At 36.8% G+C, this 13,944-nt stretch overlaps 1 long non-coding RNA gene across 2 annotated transcripts in view; it reads left to right on the top strand.

Annotated features, from left to right (window-relative positions):
* The window catches only part of LOC112810991 (uncharacterized), a 38,706-nt gene extending 28,967 nt beyond the window's left edge, over positions 1 to 9,739 (top strand). The window contains exons 5-8 of one of the 2 annotated variants that reach the window (XR_012381959.1): positions 7,075 to 7,255; positions 8,466 to 9,036; positions 9,124 to 9,212; positions 9,644 to 9,739. This is a non-coding gene — a long non-coding RNA (uncharacterized lncRNA). Of the gene's footprint in view, positions 1 to 7,074; positions 7,256 to 8,465; positions 9,213 to 9,643 lie in introns of both variants that reach the window. The other variant, XR_003204931.2, reaches the window with a different exon arrangement.
* The last annotated feature ends 4,205 nt before the right edge of the window (positions 9,740 to 13,944 follow it).

Raw genomic sequence — 13,944 nt, 5'->3', positions numbered from 1 at the left:
GAAATCTCAGTGGCTTAATACAGGTTATTTCCCATCTGTGCAAAGTACATAATGTGTCCAGTGGCTCTCTAAAGCAACTCCTGTCCAGTGACTCAGGGATCCAGGCTAATTCAATTTTGAGATGCTATTGTCTCAACATGTGGATTCCAATCTCACTTGGCAGAGGAAATGAGATGTATTATTCCAAGTGGGTGGAAAGGTCTTCCTACCCACTAGGAAGGGGAAGAAAACTAGATATGGTGAGCACTAGTCATGTATGTAGTCTCTATATTCTACATACAAACATGAATGAGGAATTTAACAAATAGTTATAAAGGGAACTCATAAGTACCAACAGAGTAAAGAAGTAGAACACTGCCCATAGTCCCCAAGGGCTCCACAAGCCCTTTCTAATCACAAGACTCTCCCTGCTCCCTGAAGTTGATCACCACACTGATGGCCACAGTGACTGACTGACTTCAAAGTTATGAGCCAAAGAAAACAGAGTGTTAAACTCAATTAAATTTTAACTTAACCAAGTTATTTTTTTAAAGATTTTATTTATCCATTTGAGAGAGAGAATGAGATAGAGAGCACGAGAGGGGGGAGGGTCAGAGGGCGAAGCAGACTCCCTGCTGAGCAGGAAGCCCGATGCGGGACTCGATCCCGGGACTCCAGGATCATGACCTGAGGTGAAGGCAGTCGCTTAACCAACTGAGCCACCCAGGGGCCCCCAAGTTATTTTTTAAACTGATGTAAAAATTCAGGTTTTTTTTTTTTTACTTATTGAACAAATTTTGTCATAAAAATCCTTATGAGTATTAATATATTGTTATACAAAACCACATTTTTAATTTATGATATTACTTAAAGATACTAAAATATTATAGCTTAAAAGTAACACTTGACACTAACTTGGTTATTTTAGCATTTTGTTTTGATTAGTTGGAAGAGAAATATGTGTAAAATCTTGAAGAAAAATATGTGTAAAACTGGGTAAAATTACATGGTGAGATATATATATATCCTTTTTTCTTTCTTTTTTTTCCCCAGTTGCTTAAATAACTTGGATGTTGCAGTGTGTTTAAATGAGCTTCCTGTTAATATTATGTAAAGACAGTACCCCAAAAATGAAAAGATAAAAAAGTACCTAACTACCTTCAGAGAAGCACTGGGGAGAGTTCTAAGTATTTAGATAGAAGTGCATTTACATAATAAATAAGAAAAAGTACAGATAAAAATAAATTATTGAAACATTGTTTAAAGATTCTCCTTTAATACTTCATTTTTAAGAACAAAGACCAGCCCAATCTTACTTAATCTATTGCTGGCTGGTATCCCTCAGCTATTAGCCCTCTCTGGAAATTGTCCTTGCTTATATACAGCTGTTCGGCTCAAGTCATACAGTCTTCATAAGGTCAGCTACCATCCAATGACTTGTCCAAATGAAAGTATAAAGACCCGGCCCCTTTGCTCCAAAAGAGGACAACTCTGAAGGGCCATCCCGGCTTCAGAATCTCCATAGCAGTTCTCACTCAGCCAGTCCTCTTTCCTCCTCTTCTTTTCCACAGATACTGTTCTCAGGATCACCCCCTAATAAAATTTCTGCATGCCTATCTCTCAGAGTCTACTTCCTAAGGGATTCAACCTGCACTATCCACCTCAAAATTAGCAACATTAACACACACACACACACACACACACACACACACACACACACACATATACACAGTTTGTGAATGGAAATCTTTTAGAAACATAAAAGGTCTGATAGGAAAGAAATTTAATGGCTTACTTAGAAAAAAAAAATCTGTGAGTTAATAAAAGAACCAATTTAGCACATATAGGGTGGGAAGAAAGCTAAGCTATGGCTAGACAATTGTATTGGTGTGTATGGTAATATTTTTCCCAACCTAGTGTTTTGTGTATTTAAATACACTCATTAATAGAATTTGGCAAGATAAAAGGGAGATTAAAAATACAATCAGCCTAGGGAACAGAAGAATAAATGTAAACACATTAAACAAGACTGTTTTGCCATATTAATTAAGAAAGAACCAATTAGTTAAAATAACTACTTTTTATTGAGAAATTTAGTTGGTTAATTAATTTTGTATAGTATAGAATATAGGCCTATTCTGTGTATTTTTTTTTCTGAAAATTATTCTGTGTATTTTTTGTTGTTGCTATTTATCTCTGTTAGTTACAATGCACAAGGTCTTTGCAAGACAGTATTAAGGGAATACAGCTAGAAATTATGCTAACATATATTTGATCCATCCCCTTACTCAAAAATAACTGAATCATCTTTCCAGGTGAGAAAACAAAAACCTGCAAAGGTCTTTAATGCCACTGGGTCTTCATATGATATTTAATTCCATGTTCATTTCCCAAGATGCATAGTATATAAATTGATAGCATCAATGGCTTAATTTCTCTCTATGGACATCTTTGAATTTTGTAATACCTTCTTTTTTTATTAAAAAGAATAACCTTATGATGTTGAGGTATGTTCCCTCTATACCTACTCTGTTGAGGGTTTTTATCAAAAATGGATGCTGTGCTTTGTCAAATGCTTTTTCTGCATCTATTGAGAACATCATATGGTTCTTATCCTTTCTTTCATTAATGTGGTGTATCACATTGATTGATTTGCAAATACTGAACCACCTTTGAAGCCCAGGAATAAATCCCACTTGATCGTGGTGAACGATTTTTTAATATACTGTTGGATTCAATTTGCTAGTATTTTGTTGAGAATTTTTACATCCATGTTCATCAGGGATATTGGCTGGAAATTCTTCTTTAGTGGGGTCTTTGGTTTTGGAATCAAGGTAATGTTGGCCTCATAGAATGAGTTTGGAAGTTTTCCTTCCATTTCTATTTTTTGGTATAGTTGGAGAATAACAGGTATTAGCTCTTCTTTAAATGTTTGGTAGAATTCCCCTGGGAAGCCATCTGGCCCTGGACTTTTGTTTGTTGGGAGATTTTTGATTACTTACTCAATTTCTTTGTTGGTTATCAGTCTGTTCAAGCCAAAGAAATCTTGAAAAAGAAAAGCAAAGCTAGAGGCATCACAATTCCAGACTTCAAGCTCTATTACAAAGCTGTAGAGATCAAGACAGTATTGTACTGGCACAAAAACAGACACATAGATCAGTGGAACAGAAGAGAAAACCCAGAAATGGACCCACAACTATATGGTTGACTAATCTTTGACAAAGCAGAAAAGAATATCCATAGGAAAAAAGTCTCTTCAATGAATGGTTAGGAAAAGTGGACAGGAACATGCAAAATATGAAACTGGACCACTTTCTTACACAATACACAAAAACAAATTCAAAATAGGTGAAAGACCTAACTGTGAGGCAGAAAACCATCAAAATCCTAGGGGAGAACACAGGCAGTAACCTCTTTGACATCGACCATAGCAATTTCTTACTAGATATATCTCTGGAGGCAAAGGAAAAAAAAACAAAAATGAACTATTGGGACTTCATCAAGATAAAAAGCTCTGCACAGTGAAGGGAACAGTCAACAAAACTAAAAGGCAACCTTTGAGATAGGAGAAGATATCTGCAAATGACATATCTGATAAAGGGTTAGTATCCAAAACCTATAAAGAACTTATCAAACTCAACACTCAAATAAACAAATAATCCAGTTAAGAAATGGGTGGAAAATATGAATAGACATTTTTTCCAAAGAAGACAAAGAGATGGTTAACAGACACATGAAAAGATGCTCAACATCACTCATCATCAGGGAAATACAAATCAAAACTACAATGAGATATCACTTCATACCTGTCAGAATGGCTAAAATTAATACAAGAAACAACAGATGCTGGTGAGAATGCAGAAAAAGGGGAACCCTCTTAACAGTGTTGGTAGGAATGCAAACTGGTGCAGCCACTCTGGAAAATAGCATGGAGGTTCTTCAAAAAGTTAAAAATAGAACTAACTATGACCCAGCAATTACATTACTAGGTATTTACTCAAGGGGTACAAAAATACTGATTTGAAGGGATACATGCACCCTGATGTTTATAGCAGCATTACCAACAATAGCCAAATTATGTAAAGAGGCCAAATGTCCATCGACTAATGAATGGATAAAGAAGATGTGGTGTGCGTGCGTGCGTGTGTGTGTGTGTGTATACATATATATAAATATATATATATATACACATATATAATGAAGTATTACTCAGCCATAAAAAGAATGAAATCTTGCCATTTGCAAAGACGTAAATGGAGCTAGAGAGTATAATGCTAAATGAAATAAGTCAGTCAGAGGGCACCTGGGTAGCTCAGTCGGTTAATCATCTGCCTTTGGCTCAGGTCATGATCCCAGGATCCTGGGATTGAGTCCCGCGTCGGGCTCCCTGTTCTGCAGGGAGCCTGGTTCTCTCTCTCTCCCTCTGCCTGCCTCTCCCCCTGCTTATGTACTCTCTCACTTTCTCTCTCTCTGTGTGTCAAATAAATAAATAAATAAAATCTTAAAAAAAAAAAAGAAGTCAGAGAAAGACAAATGACATATGATTTCACTCATATGTGGAATTTAAGAAAAGAAACAGATGAACATGGAAGGAAAAAAAAGAGAAATGCAAACCATAAAACAGACTCTTAACTATAGAGAACAAACTGAGGGTTGCTGGAGGGGAGGTGGGGGGGGATGGGCTAGATGGGTGATGGGCATTAAGGAAGGCACTTGTGATGAGCACTGGGTGTTGTATGTAAGTGATGAATCACTAAATTCTACCTTTGAAACTAATACTACACTATAGGTTAACTAGCTGGAATTTACACAAAAACTTGAAACTATAAAAAAAATAAAACAAATCAAAATAAAATAAAATAAGCTGATAAGTTTTCTATTCCTGTGTTAACCTGGCTGGTTGTGGGGACTAAGAATGGCAGGAGGGGAGAAGTGCCTTGAGGAAGAAAGTGGGAGCATGTTGCACACAGAGGTGTGCAGGTAGAAGTACAACAACCCAGTAATGGTCTAGTGCAACTGACCAGAATGCACACAAACCTGTAGTTATGCAGCTACCCATCTCTCTGACTAGAGATAAAATGCTGCCTCAGGAGGGAAAAAGGAGGAGGGGTAAGGAACTACTGTCTCGGCTGACTAGAATTAGTATGCTCTACTGTCACAGCCTTCAATTACAGGTCAATGTTAGAAAAATACATACATCTCCTCTTTCACTGCAGCCAGTTTGATGGCACGGTGGGGAGTAAGGAAGGATTATCTACAAAGCTGCCTGGATTACAAATCGGTGTTATAGATCATGAGTTCAGCTCTGCCTCTGTATTGTGCTGGCAATTTCTCTTCACTAACCTCCCCCTGGGCTTTCAGGAAAACCATGTGGGTGCCAGAGAAGTCACGAGCTGAGCTCCGCATGCTATTCAGCAGCTGCTCTCAATGGTGCAGAAAAGTAGCAGAGAGCACCCATTAGGGAGGAAATGAATAGGACCATGTTACCAGCAACAAAAAAATCAGCTTTTGTCTCCTGAGCTGACACTTCCACTCTTCTCTTGCTGCTCCATCATCATTTTCTTTTTACATCTTCCTTTTTGTTGCAGTTAATATTAGAATTTTATTGGTACTTAAAAGGTCTGAGTATCTCTTGAGAGATAAAACTTAGGAATATCAAACCCAAAATAAGTTCATATTGATTCTGTAGGTTCTTCTCTTCTTGCTTGTATTCCCATTACACAAGTTATTCTAACTCAGAGTTTAAATCAGTTAAGAATCTCTGATGGTTAATTTTATGTGTCAGTGTGTGCTGTTGGTTCTGTTTCTGTGGAAAACTCTTATAAATAGAGAACCTAAATTCAATCACAGTTATCTTGAAATCAAATGTGGGTTTTTTTTGTTTTTTGCTTTTTTAATCACCAATATTTCTCTATGGGATAAGTACATGTATATGACACGGGCTATATATAGAAATCCTGACTCTAGAATGGCTTCTCTGCAAGAAGGCAGCAGATATTACCTAAACAAATACAAAGATAAGCATCACATGGTATCTTTAAAACAATTATGTTGATGCTTTTTAAAAGCCTTTATTTTTTTTTTCAGTTAAAATAGTTCAAAGGGAAGTTAATAAAAATCTCATTAAGTTCTAAGTTTCATTTCATTATTTTAAGCTCCTAATCCTTTCAAAATTTTGCCTAGTTATATTTAACATGACAAACTATTTTTTATTAACATCAATATCTGTAAATTGCTCTAAATCAGCATTTCCTCTACATTTGGGCAGTTTCTATTCATCAGTATGATAGGTGGCCCATTTGTAAATCAGCTAGTTTCTCCCTAGTTGTCATAATATAATAAAATTAATGTTGTACATCATATTCTAAAGTAACCTGGCTGATTAATTCAAGGTGATTCCAGGCTCCCAAAATAATTAATCAACACAGGGATTTATGTCCATGTCTTTCTACATGGACTGATGTCTGTGCAGTGAAGTAGTTATGAAAGTAGCCATTACTAAGTAATAATGTAAAATAATAAATATCAATATCTCCATTTTCCCAATTTTCAATTCTCAAAACATATATATATTTATATATAAATACTATTTATTATCCTATAGTTTAAGAGGTCAGAAGTCCAGTATGGTTCTTACATTTCTAAAATCAAGATGTCAGAGACTCCTGGGTGGCTCAGTTGGTTAAGCGTTTGCCTTCAGCTCAGGTCATGATCCCAGGGTCCGGGGATCAGGTCCCACATTGGACTCCTTGCTCAGCAGGGAGCCTACTTCTCTCTCTCTCTCCCTCTGCCTGCCGCTCCCCCTGCAAATGAGATAAGAGCATGATTCTAGACTTCCTGAAATCTGGGTTATAGGGGAAGGGAAGGAGCTTATAAAAGTTTTAATTTAAAGAAACAAAAGAAAAATAATAATTGTACCTGGATGCACTATATATATTCAGATATTGATGCACTATATACATTCATATATATATTCATATGTATTATTATATATAAATATATAAATATAACTAATAATATAACGATAACTAATAAATATAAATATATATAACAGCCATTATCTCTACCATCATCATCTTTTTTTTATTTTTGCAGGACTCTCAACACTAAATAGTTCAGCTATACCCATGGCAACGACAGCAATTTCAGGGACCTTTGGAGATTATTCTCATAATCCTCTAGAGTTACCTGGAGAATCAAAAGTAGTCATTGGTACACAATATAACAATATCCTATTGGCACTCTGACCAACTCATCTTTCTCAGCAGCTCACACGGTGGACAACATTCACTGCTATCCATGTACAACTGCCTCAATTCCATTATCTAGATGAGTGTATAACAGCTACAGATTTCTTCTCAAATGCATTCACCCAGCCCTTACCAGTTGCACATTGGAGCACAAATGAAAACCATGTTCAAGAAATAGGCCCATGTAGTTTATGTGTCAGACAGGCCTAGAGTAACCAAGTCCCACAAACAAGCAATCCTGGCACACACCAACATTTCCATAGTATTCCTCTCCTTTGAGGCATCAGTGGTGTGATATGGGCTTGTTGATATAAATAAATTATATATATCACATTAAACCCAATAATATAAATGACAAGACTTCCAGGAAAGTGACATTTCAGAACTTCAAGCTTGTAGAACCTAAATAGAAGCCCACTTTCTCCCTCTTTGACCTCACTTAATATAGAAAAAGAAGTTAATTCCTTCCCCACTGCTAATAATTTCTATGAAGAAGGGACATTAAGAGACAATGTATTTAGTTATTATAAAATACATCTGTTTGGAATTTTTTTAATCATCAGGCATCATGGGATCCTCAGTTTTAATCATGGGATAGGTTTTTACCAGGACCTTCCATAAGAACCTGATGAAAAATAACTCCTCCAGCTATACTGTCTTTAATCTTCTAAACCACAAGCTCATAACCAGAAATCATACCTAGATTTTTATCATAATCAGAAAAAATATTTATGCTCAAATAACTTCATTCATACTCTGAATTCATTAACAAAGAACCATGTCAAACTTCTACTACTTTTTCTTCCCTTACTGAAAGTTTTCTGATGTCTATAAGGTAATTTCAATTAATTTTAAAATGAATTATATACCTATACATACAAAACACACTAACGGCACACTGCTTCTCCACAGGGACTTCTTTTAAATTTTTCTTATTTTTTTCTTATAAATTTTACATTATAAATGTAGAAAATGAAATTTATTATGATGGGGGAATTCACACCCTTTCCCATCTTTAACCCTTGCAGTTTTTGAAGTAATCAGGAATATATTTATTATAGCTCTATTTCTCTAGATTTAGATTTTATTTTGCAAGAAAAAAAGGAGAAACTATCATTTTCTAGACATTTTTTCTAGACAGACTTAAAATATGTCTAGTATAATTTCTAGACACACTAATATATATCTAATTAACCCACATTCTCTTATTTCATCCTTGCAATGACTTTTCTGTAGGAACACCTGAAAAGTAAAGTAACTCACCTCCCTTGTGAAGCACTACATCAAAATTCAAATGATTGTCATATACTGTTCCCAGGGCCTCAGAGAGAAGACCTGGCCAAGATGAAACAGGCAAGAAAGAGGCAAGAAAGAGACAGAGTAGTCAAGTGTGGCTTGTCTATTCATCTCCCACAGAGCTCTGAATCAAGGTTTGCACAAAACTTCTGAGGAAGCAGCAGACTACACACAGCAGACGGGGTCCTCTGATGAGCAGCTACTCCACCGTGACAATGTACAGCTATCATCCAAGACAGCTCAGATTACTCAGTCTATCCATACCCTGGGCCATGGTCAAGTATGCTAAACAAGAAAGAAAGTATTCAGAGATGGTAACTAAAGAAGGCAGGGCTAGGAAACTTGGGACACAGGCCCCATGAAGACATGTTCTGATTAGCTGGAGATAGCTCCAGTTTCCTTCCTACAGGGGGGTGTGACTCATACTTACAGATTTTTAATGTTCTCAAGTTTCTTGAGTCCAAGGAACCATTTTGATATGGCTTTTTGCCATATTTGCAGCACAGAACAGGTCAGTTGTCCTCTGCTCTTTGATATCTTTTCCTACTTGGCAGTTGTATTTCCTCCTGACTCAAATGTGCTTCCTCTCTTTGGGAAGGCACAGGATGCCACTGACTCAACATCAGAAGAATGTATGCTTCAGGTTGTTTTGCCCAGCTGGATCAGCTTCTCTCCTTCACTTATAAGGTACATGACCTTGGACAAATCATGCTGGTGTCTCATATTCTGCATTTGCAGAAAATGAGAGCAGAGGATGTGATAACATACCTGAAAGCAGAGGTGGCTAAAACAATGGCCTTCTAGAAGTCCCATCTAAATTCAAGTCCAAAATTATAAAAATAGTAACAGCTAATACACTTTTACTGTGTTCGAAGATCCTTGTTGAACATCTTATATACAGCATCTCTATTCTTCACAAACCCTATATGGTAGTTATCACTAGCCATGTTTCACAGAAAAAAACTGTCAGAGGACTGAATAAATTGTAGCGATGGACCTAAAGTTTTTAGTCCTTTGTCTACATGACTACCAACCCTGTGTTCTTTCCTTTGTGCTCTGCTGTTCTCAGGTGTATGACTTATGCTATGTGTGATCGACGTTTCCTATAATTCTTTCAGGTTGGAAGCAGTCAACCATGTTTCATGAGCCCCAGTCTCTGATGGCTGAGTATGCACAAGAGGAATTCTGTGTTGCAATTAAAATTACAAGAAGGTTAATCAGACACATATTTAATGATATGTATAACAGCTATTGTGCTACACATCATTAGGCATAAATGGTAAGCTGCTCATATAAATGAAAATAATTATTTTTACACTGATGAAGAAAGCATGGCCATACTCAGACAGGAATTGAGATGGAATGGAAAAAATGTTGGAATAAAAATAATTGTTTCCATTTATTAACTTATTACTAATATCCAAGCATTGTGCCAGGTATTTTATATGCATTATCTGATTTAATCTTCTTATTAGCAATAGGAGAAAAATACCAGTAATAAATCTTTTTTTTACAGATGGGGAAATAGAAAGGTTAAAAAAATTGTCCTAGCAGTTACTGGGATGATATGCCATGCTAGAAAGTGTCACTTAACATCCTCCTCTAACATACTTGTGTTCCACAGCCACATTTAAATGGAAAAACCACTCCTTTCCTTTCTCATTTCACCATGTTTGCTTGCTCTTAATGGGAAGTGCCGTCTTGCCTTCAACTAACTTAGCCTTAGAACACCAGTGTTCTTTCTGCCTAAATTCCAAATTTGTAATATATGAGCAACTCTTTCAGCCTTCTGTTTCAAGAGCAAAAGTCCATGGACTTTTTTTTTAAGATTTTATTTATTTATTTGAGAGAGAGAGAGAAACAGCATGAGAGGGGAGAGGGTCAGAGGGAGAAGCAGGCTCCCCACTGAGCCAGGAGCCCGATGTGGGACTCGATCCCAGGACTCTGGGATCATGACCTGAGCCAAAGGCAGTCACTTAACCAACTGAGCCACCCAGGCGCCCAAGTCCATGGACTTGTTATCATGAGGGAAAAGAGTGGGAAATATACCAGTTAGGACAGGCTAGCTTCTGTTTAAGATTTGGTAACTTACTAACCAAAACCAGTGGCTCAGAGTTTACCTGTTCATGACAGGATGGAGGCGGAGAGGGTAGTCACTAAATAGTGCTGACCATCTCAACAGAGGAAAGAGAGGATTGCAAAACGTTAGTTCCTTCCTTCTCCTGTTACATGCCACAGAAAGTGATGTTTGGGTCAGCCAAAGCCATTTTGGGATGAGGGCCCCAGGATTTCAGCAGACAAGGAAGAAGTTTTCTTACTGATTAAAATAAGTGATCCATAAGGAGAAAATTCAAAGAAAAATTTCACTAGCTTTGACAATGTTTGCAATCTGCCCTCAGTGACCTAAAAGGTCAATTCAGGTATCACTTAATTCTGGACCATTCCCTTTCCCAGGACCACCCTTTCTTCACCTCCACTGCCTAGAATCCTGAGACTAAGCAGGCAGGGAATGTTGAGATATCCTGCTGATCTTTATTATATTGCTTTGGATGGCCTCTTCGAGGTTAATAGCATTTACTTGTAAAACATATTATTCCTTTAGTGGTGGAAAATATATACATTTTGTGAAACAGTTTGTGTCCTAGAATTGCCCAATCACCATGTCTGGCTTGTATCAAATGTGGTAGGACAGCTAAATGGCCCATAATAGGAATAAACATTGCCCTGATCAGTTCATTGCATGCATTGATACAAATAACTAAGTCCCAGGGGGCCATGGATTTATATGGCAATAAGTTATTGTAGTAGTAGAATAGTTATTAAACATAATACCAAGAAAAATAAGCAGTAGTGACCAACTTCCTTTCTGGTCAGTTAGCAATATTATTGAGAAAATGTATACCGAACATTTCACAGGATAAAGGGAGTGGTTCTGAGTCAGAAATTTGAGGACTCCAGGCTTCTACCCCATTAGGTGATAATGATATTTCTGCACCTCAATTCCTCAATTTAAACAAAAATAATTAATGAGATATATCTGAGGTCCTCAGAAACCATAATCCAGCATTGTTTCCTCTTCAGGTTTAAGTACCACTGCAAAATATTCCCTTAGTTTTAGCAGGTAAAAGCCTCCAGGGAGAGGATGAGGAAGAAGGAAGAAATGCTCATGCTCCCACTCTGATACAGGACTTCAGGTTTGAATAGGAAAATAATAAAGATAGTTTTGCTTCACAAAGATCCAATCAACTCAGAATTCACACAGTAATACAGGCATCACTGATGAGTTAAGATGCTTTAAATTTCCCTTCGAGAGTTGGGTATGTGCATGGGTATGGCCTCAACTTCCTTGAAAGTGTTTTTCTCTGTCCAGAGAGGATTATTTAAGACTGTAGTCAGAGACTGTGGCAGAGTCACTGAGAGCTACTGGAATCAGGCTCTCCTAGCATTATGAAGGTCTGGTACCTCTAGTCCTGAGATCAGAGCCTTTTCTGCTTGAACCAAGGTCTTCCCTTCACCTGTCCCCTCTCTGCTTTATTCCAAGTTCACTCCTTTCCTTATCTGCCTCCAAATTTCCGATACAAAGCTGTTTCGGCCAAGCATGCTTCCACTCCTCTATACCACCACTCTGACCCCTGCAGTGAAGTATGACCAGACTGATTTTCTGAAGGCCAACTCAAAAATACCAATTCTGCTGAGTCCATTTTCTCTGCCCTCAAACCTTCCATGTTCAGAAGACCTGACAGCATGGTGGGAAATGAGACTGAGCGCAGTTGGACAAGCTGTTCAAGGACTAATCCTGCTTGTGCACAGAGGAAAACAGATGGAAGGAGAGAGATTCCTGAAGAGCATATGGTTGATGGGGCAAGGAACAAGTCTACTGAAATGAACTGCAGATTTGGAGAGATGAGAGGATGGCTCCACTGCCTACCGTGGAATAACATGCTTAGCTTATGCAGGATGTTCGAGATCTGAATTTCAATTTAATCATCAGCAAAATGAAGATCTAAAAAAAAACCTATTTCTTAGAGTTAAAAAGATTAAAAGATACAATCAATTTGAAATTACCTGTTGGTTATTACTCTAATTACTATTACTAAATAGATAGCCTATTGTCTAACACATTAAAGTAGACAGAATAGAATACATTTACAGTCATAGATGATTGAGGAAGTCTGATTCTGCAAAAAAGAAAGAAAATTTCCCAAGAAAAATGAACATATTACAAAATGTAGCACATTGATTTAAAGGGGTTCACAAATTCTCTGAAGTCCACCTGTGGATTTCTGGAATGAAATAAAACAAAGTAAAATGCCCAAATATATGACAAGTTTAAAGTAGGAACGTTTCAGAAACTTCTTTTGAATTCCTAAGTCTTTATTTATCTGATTTGTTCCATAGTCTACCTACTCATTACTCATCTTAATTACTCAATTCAGAAAATCCCAGCAAAATAAATAACTCAACAGGTAACTAAGTAAATGTATGGCTGAAGGAAAAGTAAGATTTGTTTTGATTATTTCACTTATTTCTATGGAACCTGTTTGGAAAGCCATGTTGGCAGAAGCATGGCATTTTTGCAGATACTCCTGTCAACTAAGAATGTGTGTGTGTGCATATTTGTATGCAGAAAAAGAGATCATTAAGATTATATATAATAAACACATATATGAACATGCATATGCATATATGCATATGTATGTACATACAGATACATGAAATGTCTAAAACTAAAATGAAAGTATCTTAGTAAAAAGCTGAATCTAGAATTCACAAGGAAACTTAGAATTACCACCTCCTTATTTCTTCCCTTCAGACACTAAGGAAGCATCATCAAAGAGGCCAGCAATCCCTTCACCATTTTTTTTCATTTTCCAGGAATAACTTGTTTTTATAAATTTTTCACTCTTCTATCATGGGCTATGAACATGTGAAAGAATGACTTGTACTTGTAATGTACAATATAACAAGGGTAGTGCATGCTCTTGTACAGAAGGGAGGTAATTAACACTACCTGAAAGGGATCAGGGGTTGATTACCCAGAAGGTGATCTGGAACACAGAAATATGTTCTCTAGAAAAAAAGAGAAGGAAGGATAAAAAATAAAGCCTTTCAGAAAGGAAGATTATGTGATAAGCAACAGAGTTTGGGAGGCACTAAGTGAAAGAGGGAGCACAAGAAGTTAAAGTTCTTTCATCTTGTAAAAAGAAAGTTAGATTGTGAGCTTACTACCAATCTTGATGTGTAGCCATAGAAAGAGCAGTTGCATTTTTAGTACCTCATCTAATGACTCTAATTCTATTCTCAAGGAGTGAGGAGCTCATTCCTAATGTATCTGCTTTTCTATAAAAAATGTTCAGTGATAATCTCCCAATTCATTAACTCACCAAATATTTACTGAACACCTACATTATACTGGTTT

This window comes from Callorhinus ursinus, unplaced genomic scaffold, assembly GCF_003265705.2.
Source record: "Callorhinus ursinus isolate GAN/ISIS: 27379988/994484 unplaced genomic scaffold, GSC_fseal_2.0 scaffold2, whole genome shotgun sequence".
NCBI classification, from domain to species: Eukaryota; Metazoa; Chordata; class Mammalia; order Carnivora; family Otariidae; genus Callorhinus; species Callorhinus ursinus.
This window is presented reverse-complemented; position numbering and strand designations above follow the sequence as displayed.